At 38.6% G+C, this 16,066-nt stretch overlaps 1 protein-coding gene across 1 annotated transcript in view; it reads right to left on the bottom strand.

Annotated features, from left to right (window-relative positions):
• b3galt1b (UDP-Gal:betaGlcNAc beta 1,3-galactosyltransferase, polypeptide 1b) overlaps positions 1–14,432 on the bottom strand; it is a 63,830-nt gene extending 49,398 nt beyond the window's left edge. Inside the window, exon 1 of the mRNA XM_080902830.1 lies at positions 14,314–14,432. The gene's annotated coding sequence lies outside the window, so the exon portion shown is untranslated. The remainder of the gene's footprint in view (positions 1–14,313) is intronic.
• Between the last annotated feature and the right edge of the window lie 1,634 nt (positions 14,433–16,066).

The following is a 16,066-nucleotide window of genomic DNA, read 5'->3' as shown; positions in this document are numbered from 1 at the left end:
TGAATATAAAATAATATCACCGAATACATGTTCCCCACCTATCTGCCCTCCGAGGGAGAATGCCTCCTGAATAAGTGACTTTTACAAAAACTCGGGGGGCGTCATTACCTTGTTCAAAAATGTATCATCTACAATTACTGAGTTGATGAAGGAAAATGTTTGTATGAAGGAAAAGCTAAAAAAAACAACAACAACACTAGCTTCCTTGCAGTTCTCCACAGGCATGCTGGAAGAAGAAGTGCTTGAAAAACTTGAAGGGAAAGATCATATGCTTGATTCCTTTGACTAAAATTGCTCTCTTTAACTCAAAGCTAGAAGCCCCCTTTTCAAGCAACCACTACAATGACAGCCCTAAAGCTTTAGGATATATATATGTTTATGACACACCTCAACTTGTACAACAAAGCACATTATACTGTATGATGTGGGACTTAGAGGTCTGCAGTCACCATCAAGGCTCCACTTCATTAATTGTCTGGGGATTCTTGGAAATATCAGTTCCAAGCAGGCTGCACACTGATTGGTGAAAGGTGCAGGTTTAGTGTCACCTTCACAGGCTGTTCCATTACTCTGTGCCCTGAGAGGGAAGAATGGCACTGAGATCACAGGCAGCTCATAGTTCTTGTAGTAGCAGCTCTGGATCAATTATTTCTAGTTTACTGCGGTATTTCACTATATAGCTGAATTAATACTGTATATAGTTGGAATATTAACTAGTTGAGACCTCCAGAAACCACCTATTCACTCTCTGAAAGGCTCTGCGTTGTTCACTTGTGGGCAGCTTTCTTTTGTCTGCTTGCCATGTTGGCACACAGGGCCCTGAATGACACCAATATAAATATGGATAAAGCAAGGCTGCTGTCAGAATTCAGTTCATGTTTTAAGACACAAATGCTCTTCAGTCAAGGTCAACAACCAAACAGATCTTTGTCACTTTGAGCTTTCAGTGCCTGGAGAATTTCTCAAACTGGATCATTTTGTTTTAACCTGCTCGCGCTTATACCTTGAATCAGCTAAAATGTATAAATGAGCAGAGAACATTTACCTGGCTGTTAACTTATCATTATATCATATGTTGCTATTATTTATTTACACTTATGCCAGGCCTTTATTGTGTAACTTGGACAAGCACAGCCAGTCAAAGCAATCTGTGCTTTTCACATTTTATCTGTAAATAATTTATCTTCACAGATTGACAGACTTCATTATTTCCAATGAAATTCAAACACCGCTGAGAGCATCTATTTTGGTATCTCATAACTTTAAATACAAGGTTGGAACATTTATATTTTTGGAAAACAGCAGCAAAAACACCAATTAAATCTATCGACATGAAGTTTGAACTCTTTCTGGTGTTATGCAACCAGCTGTTATACAATCACAGTTCAAATGTTGGCTGACTTGACAATGCAACAATGTGCTGTGGTGTTTTTTGTTCTTGGCTTTTGGCAACAGTACAAAGCTGTGATCCTGTGAAAAGGCAGCAGAGAATATTTTGGATTCTTTAATGAATGAGAAAATGTAATTCAGGAAGTCACACTATTAGAATAGGTTACTTTTAGGTTAAGAGGAGGAACAGAGTTACTTTGGGGAAACTTAGTAGCATGCATACATCAGTCTTTTGTTGATTGGTGGAAGGTCAGATTATTATTACCAATCACCCAATCTACACATGAGCAGTTTTAGCTCTGGACGGAACGATATTGTCTTGGTTTTAATTGAGTAATTTCTTTAATTTTGTTATTCTTGGCCTTTGTGTATTCCGTCACTTTAACTTCCTGTCTTTGTTAGTTTTCCCCCTCCTTTGTGATTGTATGCCCTGCCCTGATTAGTCACACCTGTGTTCAATTAGCCTATCAACCCCCCTCAGTATACACTCGATGTACCTTGTTAGATACACCTGTTCATCTGCTCATTTACACAAATATCTGGTTAACCAATCACATGGCAACAACTCAATGCATTTAGACAATACAGACAAGGACAAAATAAGCTGCTGAAGTTCAAGTTGAGTATCAGAATGAAGAATAATAAATGACACGGCTGTTGGTGCCAGGCGGGTAGGTCTGAATATTTCAGAACTGCTCATCTACTGGGATTTCCCCAGACAACCATCTCTAGAGTTTACCGAGATTGGTCTGAGAAAGAGAAAATATCCAGCGAGCAGCAGCTCTCAAGGTGAAAGTGTATCGTGATGCCAGAGGAGCACGTCAAGCTGCCAGAAAGGCAAAAGTAACTGAAATAATGACTTGTTACAACCAAGTATGCTGATGACCATCTTTTAAATGCACAGGTTGAACCTTGCAGTAGATGGACTACTACAACGTTCAGATTTTAGGGCTAGAATTTGAGTTTAAAAACCACAGCCTACCTGAGTATTGTTACTGACCGTGTTCATGTCTTTATGACCACAGTGTACCCATCTTCTGATGGCTGCTTCCAGCATGGTAATGTGCCATGTCACAACTCAGATCCTCTCAAACTTACAATGAATTCACTGTAATAAAATGATCTCCACGGTCAATAGATCTCAATCCACTTCAGCGCCTTTGGGATGTGGTGGAACGGGAAATTTTCATCATAGATATGCAGCACAGATATTGTGCAAATCTACAGCAATCGTGTGATGCTATGATCTCAATATGAACCATATTCTCTGTGTAATGCTTCCAGCACCTTAAATCTATGACATGAATATTTAGGGCAGCTACAAAGACAAAAGGGGTTCCAACCCAGTAGCAAGATGTCTGGTAAATATATATACATCTTGTTGTTCACTTAAAACTAAACAGATTATCTCCTTCCTTCTTTAGTCAAGTTATCCAGACTTTACTTCTATTCCTTGTGTTCTTTACATACCTCCATGTTTTCGTTGTTTTGTTTTCCCTGACGTATTATCTCTTCGCTTATGACTGTGTGAACTGTTTTATTGACGCTGACTTTTGCCTGTTCTTCATTTGAACTGTAGGTATAATAATTGTTTGTTTTTTAGATGAAAGATTGGATTCTGGACTTCTACCCTGCCTCCTGTCTGTCCTGCATTTGGGTTCCCTCCCTACAGTGACTGTCACAGGCAGTCTTTATCTTGTGTTTAATCTGTGTTGTTATTCTACTCTGTAAGGTGAATTAGGGTAAACCGAACCAGCAAAATCAAGATGAGGTCCAGTGATTATCCCTAGAAAGGATGTAATGAGTGTAAATGTTTAACTGGCTGATTTGGGCACAATCACATCACACTGAGCGTTGTGTGAGTGTGTCCCTTCAATTGGAGTTTAAATAAAGGAACATAAGTCTGGAGTGGCTGGTTTCTGTTGGTAAACAGACCAAATTTACTCCACTAACTGAGTATGGAGGTGGATGAAATTTTGCCTGCATAGCTCTCCTCACTATTAGAATTATAAAGTATTCCTAAAAAATCAGTCATAAGTCCATAGAATGATTATCAAATTATACACAAACTCTCAATTCACCGTGAAGATGTTTGTAGGGACAGAAATATCTAACTAACTATACGTCATCGTCAACGGTAATCAGTAATCTGACCTTCAAAACCTTTGCTTTCCACTTTATACTACTCTGTATAAAGGACACATCTCTGAAGACTGGAATTGGACAAAATGTCTGATAAGGAATACAAAATTCCTATGACAGTATCCTGGATAAAGGAACACTGAGTAGTGTATCCATTCTATTATCCTTTCAAGAGTCTAAGGTAGATAAGGATGGCTATTCAATCCCTCCAAGGGTCATTTGGGTTATTTGTAGAGAGGAAAAAAAATTGCTCTCTGTGCATAGTAATTTGTTACTTCAGAATAAATTTGTAGGGATTGTGAACTGCTGAAGCATGAGGAAAATAAATCCGATTTGAAACAAATTCAGAAACTGTTAAAGACGATGAAGCTGCTCTGCCGGGACGTGGCTGAGACTGACTGGCAGTCAGAGAATATATGCTGAAGGATTACAACACTGCTTAGTTATGGTTGACTACAGAGCATCTTAATGCATATGGACTGTAGTGGAAATATCCATGAGCAACAAACAGTAGTGGAACATATTAGTAGCACTATTAGTATTTATAGTAGTAAGTATTAATTTGTATTAATAACACACCTTATCATTATGTTTTTTTCTTAGGCAGTAATGAGAAATTATTAATAAATCAATAGGAATCTAATTCTGCTCTGGTATTTTCTCCCTTGGCTGTATTAGTTTGGCTTTTGTTTTTATTTTATGTGCTGCCAGCAAATAGATTTAGATTACTACACCCAAAAACAAACATTTGCACACCAGTTAATGTAAGCCTAAAAATACTGTTAATGCTTCTCATGCTCTGCTCCTTAAAACAATCTTGCTAGCTATATGACTTGCAGAAGCACTGCTAAAGCTGATTTTGGAACTTTTCTTCTTTGTCATTTGAGGGTCATGGTTCCTAAAGAACTTGTTCATGGCTCTTTTTGTCACGGCAATAAAAATGGTTTGGTCTGCTGGTCACTGGGGAAATCAAGTCACACAAGAACAGGCCCCAGTTCAGGCTCATTCCTCTAATAAGGTAGCTCAAAACCAGTCACTGCCTGGAATTGTTCCTATGTACCTCTCAGTAAAATACAATTCTTCTATCTCAGTATTTGTACTTATGAAACAGAGTAAAAGAAACGCTGATCAGATTTATTCTAACGCCACAAGTTTTATGTGGTATGCTAAACAAGGCAAGATCAGAATTTACTGTATAAATAGCTTGACGAAATCAACCAATATTGTCATTAAGGAATTTGTGCAACTTTAGCACAAAACAAATCCAAAATGTAAGTAACAGGAAATATCTAGAATTGCATTCCAAATCATGACGGGCTTTTTTTTTCTTGATGCATTCTCATAAATGAGAAGAATATCACTAATGAGAGGGAAAAAACACAGAGGCTCCTCCAGAGTCTTGTTGAAAGATTGAAAACAAAAAGTAATTACAGTAGGTCTGTAGGAGGATCAGAATGATTAAAGCTGGGAACATTCGGATGCAGAGACACACTAACAAGACGCTGAAAAGCAGGAGAGTGCTATATGTGATAAAGGACCATAAAATACAATTATGTTGGAGACAGAAAACAAGTCAAAGTCCAGTGAAGATAATGGAGTTTTATATTAAAATGTAAAAATTTAAATTTAAATGTCCGACGAAGTTAAGGCACATTTCTGCGTGATGCATTTATCTAGTTTAGCTGTAGCATTAAAAAGACATTGAACAGCATTTTTGCTATAACTTTTTATTCTGAAATCTATTTTGTTTGTTCTTTGTAATTGCCACTGAAAAACAACACCATCAGCATTTAAATTTGTATCCTCTAAATCTATGTTTCATTGCTGCTACCGCACTGCCTCTGGGCTGGAATTTTCCGGTGATAAGTAGGATTTGTTTTGCTAAAGACAAAGTATCTCATCAACCGCGAAAAACAAATAGTATTTGCTAGCTGTTAGAAAAGTCATAAGCAAACACTGACCTGAAAATACTCCATGCCATTTTTCTATACCACCGAGGCAAAAAAAAAAAAAGACATAAAATTAAGAGGCACTTAAAAAAATATATTTAATACAATACAACAAAGATATCAGTGACAGCATAATTCTATATATAAAAATAAATATTAACAAAAATGTAAGGTGTAAATATGAAAATATTTTAAGTTTGTCTTAAAAAAAAAGGTTGTGCCAAAAAACAAAGAACATTTCTACTTAGTTTGTCTGAGGTGTTGCAGTGCTTCTGGTGGACTTGCCTCCACATTTTTATTGCTAATCAAATTAGCGTTTTTAAGCTACACAGCTACTTTTTCTGTCTAGTTAATGTTAGACTTTTCTCAGCTTCAGCATTTAAAAAACAACACATTTTATTAACAAATAATGGGTTTACCATGTGAATTAACCCTATCTGTTATAAAGTTGTAGAGAGCCAGGGCACATGCTGCCTAGCTCCCATGTTCATTTTATTGTTTTTGTTATTAACCATAGTTGCTAGTCGCTACCTTAATGCTACTTGCCTGTCTGCAGGGAGCTGTGTGAAGTTGTGTATCAGCTAGAGGCAGTGTTGCCAACTCCACAGTAAGAAAAATCGCTATTGGTTGTCCTAAAAGTCGCAAAATGGTGTCATTGCCTAATTTGCATAATTGGCCTGTCTAATGTAATTGTAACTTATGTTGTAGGAGAGAAAGAAAGAGGACTATCCTCTGCCCATGAGGGTTTTGGCACGGGCAAGGTGCCCACGGCAGCACCCGCTGCTTGTTGAGAAGAGTGATACTTGTTTTCACATCAAAAAGTCATCATAAATAAGTCTCCAATAACACCAGAAAAAAGTCGCCAGATTTGTTGCTAGTCGCTTTTTAGAAAAACAGTCGCTAAGGGGGTCTGAAAACTCGCTAAATATAGCGACAAAGTTGCTAAGTTGGCAACACTGGCTAGAGGAGGCAAAGCTGACACTGCTGGCATTAAACCTCCTGTAAATGTCAGTAGTTTTTAGTCGTGATTAGCATCTGAGAATGGGTTTTACCGTGCATACATTAGGTTTGATACACTGGGTAAAAATGTAATTTTCTAACCTTTGTGTCATCACTCACTTGTTAAATCACTTCGTACTGCACACTTCTTCCACCAAAACTCAGCAAACATGGCCGAGACCCTAACGTTATCTAGTGGTCACAGTACAATGCCAAAAAACGAACCATAGATGGATGCATGTTAGCGTTGTTTTCATGCATAACAGAAACCGTATCAGGCTGTGTCTTACAAAGTAAGAAATCATAGTCAGATTGCTGCAAAGAAGGAATTGTATACAAGACAATTATTATGGTTAATATAGTTGTTTCCCTAGGATTAATTTTATTGTGGTAAAAGTAGCAGAATAACTACTTTAGCTGATATAACTGTATGGATCAGGATAGACACAAAAATAGGACATATAAAATGTTACAGTTTTGGGATTTAGACATTTTAATTCATTACTCTGAACATGAGGTATTTGAACAGCTAAAGTAAAAGCATTACTACTGGAGGGAGTGATTACATGGCTTCTGCGATTGGGATGTTAAGTGCTGTAAATCTTCTGGGGTTCTTGAAAACAGTTATTAATGCGCAAAAGCACAAATTGTTATTAATGTCATGGCCTGGGTCTAGGGACCCAGGGCTCAGGCATTTTCAGTGTATGTTTATGTTTATGTTTTCCGTGTGTTGTATTGGTTTGCTCTCCATCTCTCCATGTGTCTCTGTGTGAGCTTCCGGAGGTGTGGGTTCGCTGAGGAGACTGCGAACCCGGAAGTGGTCTACTCGAGAGACGGCCGCACCTGCCGCTCGTCGTCCTCTGCCAGCTGCAGCAGATTACGCTCGTCTAGGAACGGCATTTAGGACTGCAGCTGAGCTGAGGCCGACGCTGGATCCTTGAGTCAGAACTCGTCAGTACTGCCGTGAGCTTTTACGTAACCTCCGCGGAAACAGATCCCCTGCTAACCCTCTGCCTTTTGTGTTACCAGGAATCGGGAGCGGAGTACGCCTCTAAAGTCACGGTGTGGGAATTGGAGTTTTTTGGAGTCGCCACCTTTCACTTCTCACGGACATCTGCACTGTGTGGGATTCAGGGAGAATCACCACGGGACCACAGTGCTGGGATTTTGTATATAGTTGTGTGTTTTTCACCTCCTGTAAATAAATCCACTGTCCTTCACTTAGAGTCTCGCGTTTGGGCCCTGCTTTCACTGTCACTCCACGGTCTGCCATCGCAGCCCGTGACAATTAATGTCATCTAACAAACTGAGTTTAAACAGGTCAACTTTTCTGAATGATTTTGGTGTTTTCCCAAGAGGAGAGGCTACTGGGAATGTTAAGGGCAAAATACTTGCAAAGTACTTCAAATTGTGCACTTTGCAAATATGTGCTGTAAGCATTCAGGTACTGGAGGGCTTCCCATTCTTCTCTTTCACCCATACAGCCTTTCCCTTCATCCATCCTTCTCTACAGATCTCTTCACATCAATGCAAACTCTGCTTCATCCTTTGACCCATCCCTCACTTTTCTCCCTGAGCTCTCCTTTCTTAAAGTTGGACCTCAAAAGGTACTGATCCTGTGCATTATGAAGCCTCTTTTTTCCAGGCTCATATTTTTCTTTTCCCTCTCAGCCTAACTTGATGTGCGACAACCTCTTGAAGGTTTTCAGCTTCCGTACAATCCAGTACCTCAAATCATTAAATATTAGACAGTGACTTCAATTTAGGATCTTCCGTACCTCAAATCATTAAATATTAGACCCAATAACAGCCTTGCTGATTTAAATTATTGGTTGGATTTTCCTGACACTTTCAAAATAAAACTGTAGAACTTATTTAAATATTTTGTGTGCCTCTTACTGCGCTGATTGATTTGGTTTCTGTTTAATCTTGCAGCAGCTCCCTGTCTGATCATCAATAAAGCAAGTACTTCTCGATATGTCTGAGAACTGATAATGTTATAAAAACTTTAAAGGAACAGATTTTTCCCCTGGAAGACCACACACCAATTGAATTACTGTGCAGAAACAAATTCCTCCCACTGACAAGATGTTAGTGATGCCATGACAGCTAACTGCACTCTTCTGGCTGACAGATGATGTTGGGTAGAAAGAAAATATCCCTAATTTTATTTTATTTTTTTTGGATTGTTACAGGGGTTTTTTTTGGGTTTTTTTTTTTTTTATTTGCTTTTTGGGATTTTAGATTCCAAAACTTGGCCATTCTCAACAAAATCATCTGCATGGATAAATTCCACTACAAACCAGAGGAAGAAATATGTAAATCTGATTTGGAGGTGATCTGTCACGTTAGATATTCTCTGGATTGACTGAGAGTATATCACATTTCACATTTGATATCGATGGATGCAGGTTTGAGCTAAAACAATTTATTTGACATTTTTTAATTTAATACAAGATCCAAATATCAGTATCACTTGACACTGGCCCGGTTGACTGATATATTGGTATACCTGGGAAAAAAAATGACATTAACTGAACTCAGTGGCCAATAATGTTGATTATATCATTTTTTTTTGCCGGTTACATTTTTTTAAGTGTGATAAAGAACCTTAAGACACATCACAGCTATTTTTTTTTTTTAATAAAAAATATTTCTTTGTTTCCTTGGGGGGAAAACACACAAAAAGGAAAAAACAAAACAAAGTAAAGAGGCTAAATTAAATATCAGTACTGGCATTGGATAGCAGCCAGATTTTTATATCCCAGAATTTCACAATCTGCATCCCTGGTTGATACTGATGTTTTTGCGTGTGTTTAGTTTTTGGGTTTTTATGTGGTTGTTTTGGTCTTCTTGTTCTGTATCTTCCATTTTGTTCCAGTCATTATGAAATACAACTGTATTCAAAACTTGCATTTAACTACTGATTTTATCCATTGTTCTGATTTTATCTGTTTTGATTTTATATACTGTTTTGTTTGTTTGTTAATTAGTTTGTTTGTTTGTTTGCTTGTTTTAATCAATTTTAAATCATGCTTTTTATTTGTTTTTGTTTCTAATGTCTCTGTAAAGCACTTTGAATCACCTTGTTGTTGAATTGTGCTACAGTGGGGCAAAAAAGTATTTAGTCAGCCACCGATTGTGCAAGTTCCCCCACTTAAAATGATGACAGAGGTCAGTAATTTGCACCAGAGGTACACTTCAACTGTGAGAGACAGAATGTGGAAAAAAAAAATCCATGAATTCACATGGTAGGATTTGTAAAGAATTTATTCGTAAATCAGGGTGGAAAATAAGTATTTGGTCACCTCAAACAAGGAAAATCTCTGGCTCTCACAGACCTGTAACGTCTTCTGTAAGAAGCTTTTCTGTCCCCCACTCGTTACCTGTATGAATGGCACCTATTTGAACTCATCATCTGTATAAAAGACACCTGTCCACAGCCTCAAACAGTCAGACTCCAAACGCCGCCATGGCTAAAGACCAAAGAGCTTTCGAAGGACACCAGGAAAAGTATTGTAGACCTGCACCAGACTGGGAAGAGTGAATCTACAATAGGCAAGCAGCTTGGTGTGAAAAAATCAACTGTGGGAGCAATCATCAGAAAATGGAAGACATACAAGACCACTGATAATCTCCCTCGATCTGGGGCTCCACGCAAGATCTCATCCCGTGGGGTCAAAATGATCATGAGAACGGTGAGCAAAGATCCCAGAACCACACGGGGGGACCTGGTGAATGACCTGCAGAGAGCTGGGACCAAAGTAACAAAGGTCACCATCAGTAACACACTACAACGGCAGGGAATCAAATCCCGCAGTGCCAGACGTGTTCCGCTGCTGAAGCCAGTGCATGTCCAGGCCCGTCTGAAGTTTGCCAGAGAGCACATGGATGATACAGCAGAGGATTGGGAGAATGTCATGTGGTCAGATGAAACCAAAGCAGAACTTTTTGGTATAAACTCAACTCGTCGTGTTTGGAGGAAGAAGAATACTGAGTTGCATCCCAAGAACACCATACCTACTGTGAAGCATGGGGGTGGAAACATCATGCTATGGGGCTGTTTTTCTGCCAAGGGGACAGGACGACTGATCCGTGTTAAGGACAGAATGAATGGGGCCATGTATCGTGAGATTTTGAGCCAGAACCTCCTTCCATCAGTGAGAACTTTGAAGATGAAACGAGGCTGGGTCTTCCAACATGACAATGATCCAAAACACACCGCCCGGGCAACAAAGGAGTGGCTCCGTAAGAAGCATTTGAAAGTCCTGGAGTGGCCTAGCCAGTCTCCAGACCTCAACCCCATAGAAAATCTGTGGTGGGAGTTGAAAGTCCGTGTTGCTCGGCGACAGCCCCAAAACATCACTGCTCTCGAGAAGATCTGCATGGAGGAATGGGCCAAAATACCAGCTACTGTGTGTGCAAACCTGGTAAAGACCTATAGTAAACCTTTGACCTCTGTTATTGCCAACAAAGGTTATGTTACAAAGTATTGAGTTGTATTTTTGTTATTGACCAAATACTTATTTTCCACCCTGATTTACAAATAAATTCTTTACAAATCCTACCATGTGAATTCATGGATTTTTTTTTTCACATTCTGTCTCTCACAGTTGAAGTGTACCTCTGGTGCAAATTACTGACCTCTGTCATCATTTTAGGTGGGGGAACTTGCACAATCGGTGGCTGACTAAATACTTTTTTGCCCCACTGTATACAAATAAACTTGCCTTGCCTTGCCTTGTTTTAAAGTCTTTCAGTCCTTCATGACAGCATAGTGAAATTCTATCATGCACATTTATGATCTCGACCCCAGACTGCAAACTGATGAGATACAATGCACAACCAGTGATAGTTGCCAGTTTTTTTGGCAGTCAGGAAAGTGATCATTGGCTGATAATGATGTACAGCCAATAAAGGTCCACCCCTAAAAAAGATTACTGCTGCCAACGCAGCATGTTCTCAATTTATTTGCCATCCAATAACATTCTCGAATTATCTCTTCAGAGCTGAAGAACAAATTTAATCCATGATAATAAATAATAAATATATCAACAGATCCATTAAATATGTTAAAAATTTTATAAACACACAATTTGATGATGATTATTAATGGAGTTTGCCATAAACGTCTATACGACTGAAAGGGTTTTTTTGCTACTACAGGAGTCCAGGAGAAGCTTTTAGGCATTTCCACTTTTAAGACCCAGAAGCGACGTTTAAACAGTCCTATCCACCCAAAACATGCACAACAGTGATAACACTGTGTCATCACAGTCAAACAGCAACAAAGTGGCAAAAAGCCAAACTGTCAGAACCAGAATATTTTAGAACAAAAGACACACGTCAGTAAAGAAGCAGTTCGCAGTACTAGAATGGTACCACGGTGATCCCTGATTGTTATCATTATGACTGTTGTCACAGTATGTGCAAATGATCACCACTTCAAAACACAAGCTTCTTGTGGTTGCTTTCATTAATTCAATCAGTCAATTCCATGCTCCTTACATGGTGCAATTTCACTAAGGGTCATTAATAGACTAATGGCTCACTTTTACACACAAAACACCCACTAAGATTCTCACACTGTAAAAGATTCATGTTATTGGTTTAACATCTCAACAAAAAAGCATTACATTTCTTAGGAAGATAGGGAAGAGCCACTCTCAGAAACATACTAGGTACATGAAACCATAACTTTGCTCTGTATAAGCAGGTATATCATCCTGATTTACAGTAGCAGAGTGAGTGACACTCAAGAAATTACTGTAGATCCATAGATTGTGGTCCTGTGGTAGCCACTGATTTCTTTACAGCACCTTTTCCTAAATGTTATGGGGCTGCTTTGGTTGTGGCCATGTTACTGTTTACTCCTTGGATCATTACTTTACTATTATTTGTGTTTTAATTGGACTATGGGGAAAAACTGCTGTTTCCTATTGAATGAGCTATTCTCAAATACGCCAGGAAATGTACATTTCTTGGTAAAGAGTCTGTCAATCTGTGCTTTTAGGGAAGAGAAAGAGCTGGCACAAATACAGCAAGAAAATAAGCTGTGCACATGTCAGCCTATTATTAGCCAGCCTAAGTCCTGGCTGTTTTGGATGGGTAAATACAGAGCTATTGTCCTGACTTCATTCAGTTGCCCTTTGAATGGCTAAAATTTACCGTGCAAGAATAGAACTGTGATTTTTACACAGATCAACATAATAAACATGATAGCTTTTTATGTATAATTAGATTTCTTATATACAATGCATTTATCTAAACTATACCTATTTCTCCAACCACTGAGAATCACTAATAATCTAATATATGACAATGCCCTTATTTTTACAGATGATTTCTATTCAATAATAGAGTCAGCTTGACATTATCTCTTTTGTATGCTGCCATTTATTTCGAACAGCCTCGATGTAAAATGCACTCACGTGCTCTAAATAAATGCTGATTGTAAGCCCAGTGTAACACGGGAAGCACCACTGACTAAGCAAAGATACAGTACTTTAACCAAGGATTAAAGCTTTAGATTCCCGCGACTAATTACACCTTGCAGAAATGTGATTAGTGAAAGCAGTCAGAGTAAGCAGAGCACAGACACGTACACGAACCTATATGAGCAAGTATAGGCACATGATCAGCTGCATACAACGTAAACAACAAGACGCTGCTAGACGCAGAGGCAGTCTGGCAGTGAGCGTTAATGGCTGTATGGGCAGATGGACATGCAATGGAAACCATCATATGGCTGCATCACAAAGAGGATTAGCGTTTGATCCAGCTAGTGATCTAAAATGACCCAGCAGATGCAGCAAGAAACACAACTCTTAGGAAGAGCTTGCAGTCTCTTGGCTCTAAACTTTAAGCCTTCCTATTATTCTCATCAGACTGTTTGCTACATAAGTGATAAAATGATATTTCAATATTACCATGGAGACTAAGTAAAGCCTCAAATTAAGCATAGGTATTAAGGTTTAAGGAAGCTCACACAGCTTATGTGAATTCACTAAAAAGAGGTCTTTTCACAAGGTGATGTGAGGGAAATTTAAGAGCATCCATTTTCTTCTTTTTGGAGATGTTGCCACTGGACACCAAAGTGTGATCCACTGAGCATCACTTACTACCAACAGATAATAAATAACAATTATGATACAACACTAACAATTATACAAGACGACTTTTATTTCATTTATTTAAAGGTTTATATATTTTGGGCAAAATATCCAGCAGAACGTTTTTCTTTCCATATATCTAAACGATTTCCTAAAGCTTATATTATTCATCAGTCACGACAAATATAGCCCATCTTTAAAATTTTAATATTTTCTTACAAGATCTATTTTCTTTGCAAGCGAGCGTCGAGAAAAAAAATCGCATAAAAATTGAATAAATGCATCCGTTTAAACTTTGATTCAGGTGCATTGTAACTTGGCTACCTGGTGTCCTCATTGCCCCGGACAAACTACGCATTTCTAACGGTGAGTGCAGAGGTGACAGCCGTGCCAAAGAGGACGGAGATCAGGGAGTGCTCAGCTGGGATTGCACCGAAGTCGCCAAACGGCATCCCTAAAGACCCAGGCGGGTATCCCGATAACCCGAACGTACTAAAGCAAAGACCAAAGCTCAACAATAGAGGGGACACCCGAAAACCTGCGGATGAGCGCTCGGAAATGTGGAAGGACAGATGATGCGAGGACGGATGAATCCACTCATACTGCAGAAATTTTAAAAAGTAGAACCATCCCTGCGTAATGCATCCCACAAGAGAAGAAAAGCGTAATCTTTCACTGCTTATTGGCACGGAAAAGAGGAAAACCGTCCTCGTTGTACATACCTCACTCACTGTCTCCATCCCACTCAGACTTGTGGTCCTGATGATATGATACCGCGTTGCTCCAGCATCCTAAAAAGCACCGTTGTTCGACTGAGGAGGGGGGTGAAACATGACGGCGGTGGTGCAACTGGACTGACGTACCGCTCTATGAGAAGCGAACGACCAATCAGAGCGCAATCCGATACAAGCCTCACCAATCCGCTCTAAGGGAGAGAGTGAGGGCTGCTCAGAGATACTACTGTAGTAGCAAGGTAGATTGACGCTGTGGGAGAATTCATCGTCAACTCCTGCAAACTGTTTCAAACCAGACAACACGTTCATCCCGCAGATAAAACAGCTGAGTGAATGAAGTGAGTACTGAGGTATTTTGTGTTTCAGTTTGTGTCTTTCTAAAGATACACTTAAGGTTTGTGTGCTTTTGTTGTTTTGTTTTTATTGCCATGATGTTTAGATAAAGCAGGGGGCAAACACAGGTAACAATATAACAACAAATACAAGGTTAGCGAGATCACCCTCAAACACAATAACACAACAGGTAACCCTGGGAAAAGGTTCATTATCAGTCCAAAAGACTAACTTATTGGCAATGACAACGATATGCGAGCAATATATGTTACCTCGCCAGGTCCTCTGGATGTTACTTCGGGTTCTGGCTCATAGCCAGTCACGGAACCCGAAGTAACAAATAGGTCTAGTACTGTAGTTATTGTGACATTATTCTATAAGGTAACTAAGAAGATTCTATTAACCTCCTAATAACTTTACTTACTGCCAAATGTTTCTTGGTAGTAAGTATAGAGGTTGTACTTATTACAAGTACAAAAAGAACTGGATTCCTATTTTGCCTTAAAGGCATAAATCTTACAAGGTGGTGACTTGAATAACCATTTTCCCTCAACAATAATCAACAGATAAATTCTTAATACACACTCTTAGAAAAGATGTGTTAAAAAGTGACACAAAAAATGTGTTGTTACACTATTAACACATTTTGTGTGAATTTTAACATAACATGTGTAAGACAATGTGTAAACATTGAAAAAATGTGTAAAACGCTCAACACACTTGATGTGTTGCACAGTTTAACACATTTTGTGTGTTATTTTCAGAATCTAACAACAGGACCTAAAATTAGCAGCTCAGTAATTTGATGCTAGCCCTGTGTTTAGTGAAATAAATTGTAGATTAACAATGTATTATAACTATATTAACTGAATAAATAAAATGTTTAGTTATTGTTTGTTTTCCTTAATCCTTTCCTCATTACGTTCAACAAATAAAACATTTTATAATTTAATGTGGACCAAGGTGTGTATGGTGTACTAAAATTCTGAAAGAGGATTAATTTTTTATTTCTCAATATGTATGGCATACCAATTAATGGCCATGGCTATACTACAAGCATAAGTATCCACAAAGAACAGGCTTAATTTTGACCGCAACATGTGAATACAATTGAAGCAAAAGTAGGAAATTGAGAATACACATGCTGAAAATTGAAACAAAATCTGCCCAGCAACATGACATACCAGCGGCGGGAAGGGGGCGCTATCTTTCGCGCCACTGAGACAAAGGAGACAAAGATGGAGGTTACGTCGCCTAGTATGTTGTCAGACCTTACAGTAAGTATCATTTACCAGTTTATCTTAATGTACTGAAAATATGCCGGGTTTCTGGAAGAATGTGAATTTACATAAAATATTGGAGTTATGTAGGAGTTTTGAGTTTAAGTTAATTACTGCTTAACTATACC

The sequence above is a fragment of the Rhamphochromis sp. 'chilingali' genome (assembly GCF_963969265.1).
Source record: "Rhamphochromis sp. 'chilingali' genome assembly, chromosome: 14".
Lineage (NCBI taxonomy): Eukaryota > Metazoa > Chordata > Actinopteri > Cichliformes > Cichlidae > Rhamphochromis > Rhamphochromis sp. 'chilingali'.
This window is presented reverse-complemented; position numbering and strand designations above follow the sequence as displayed.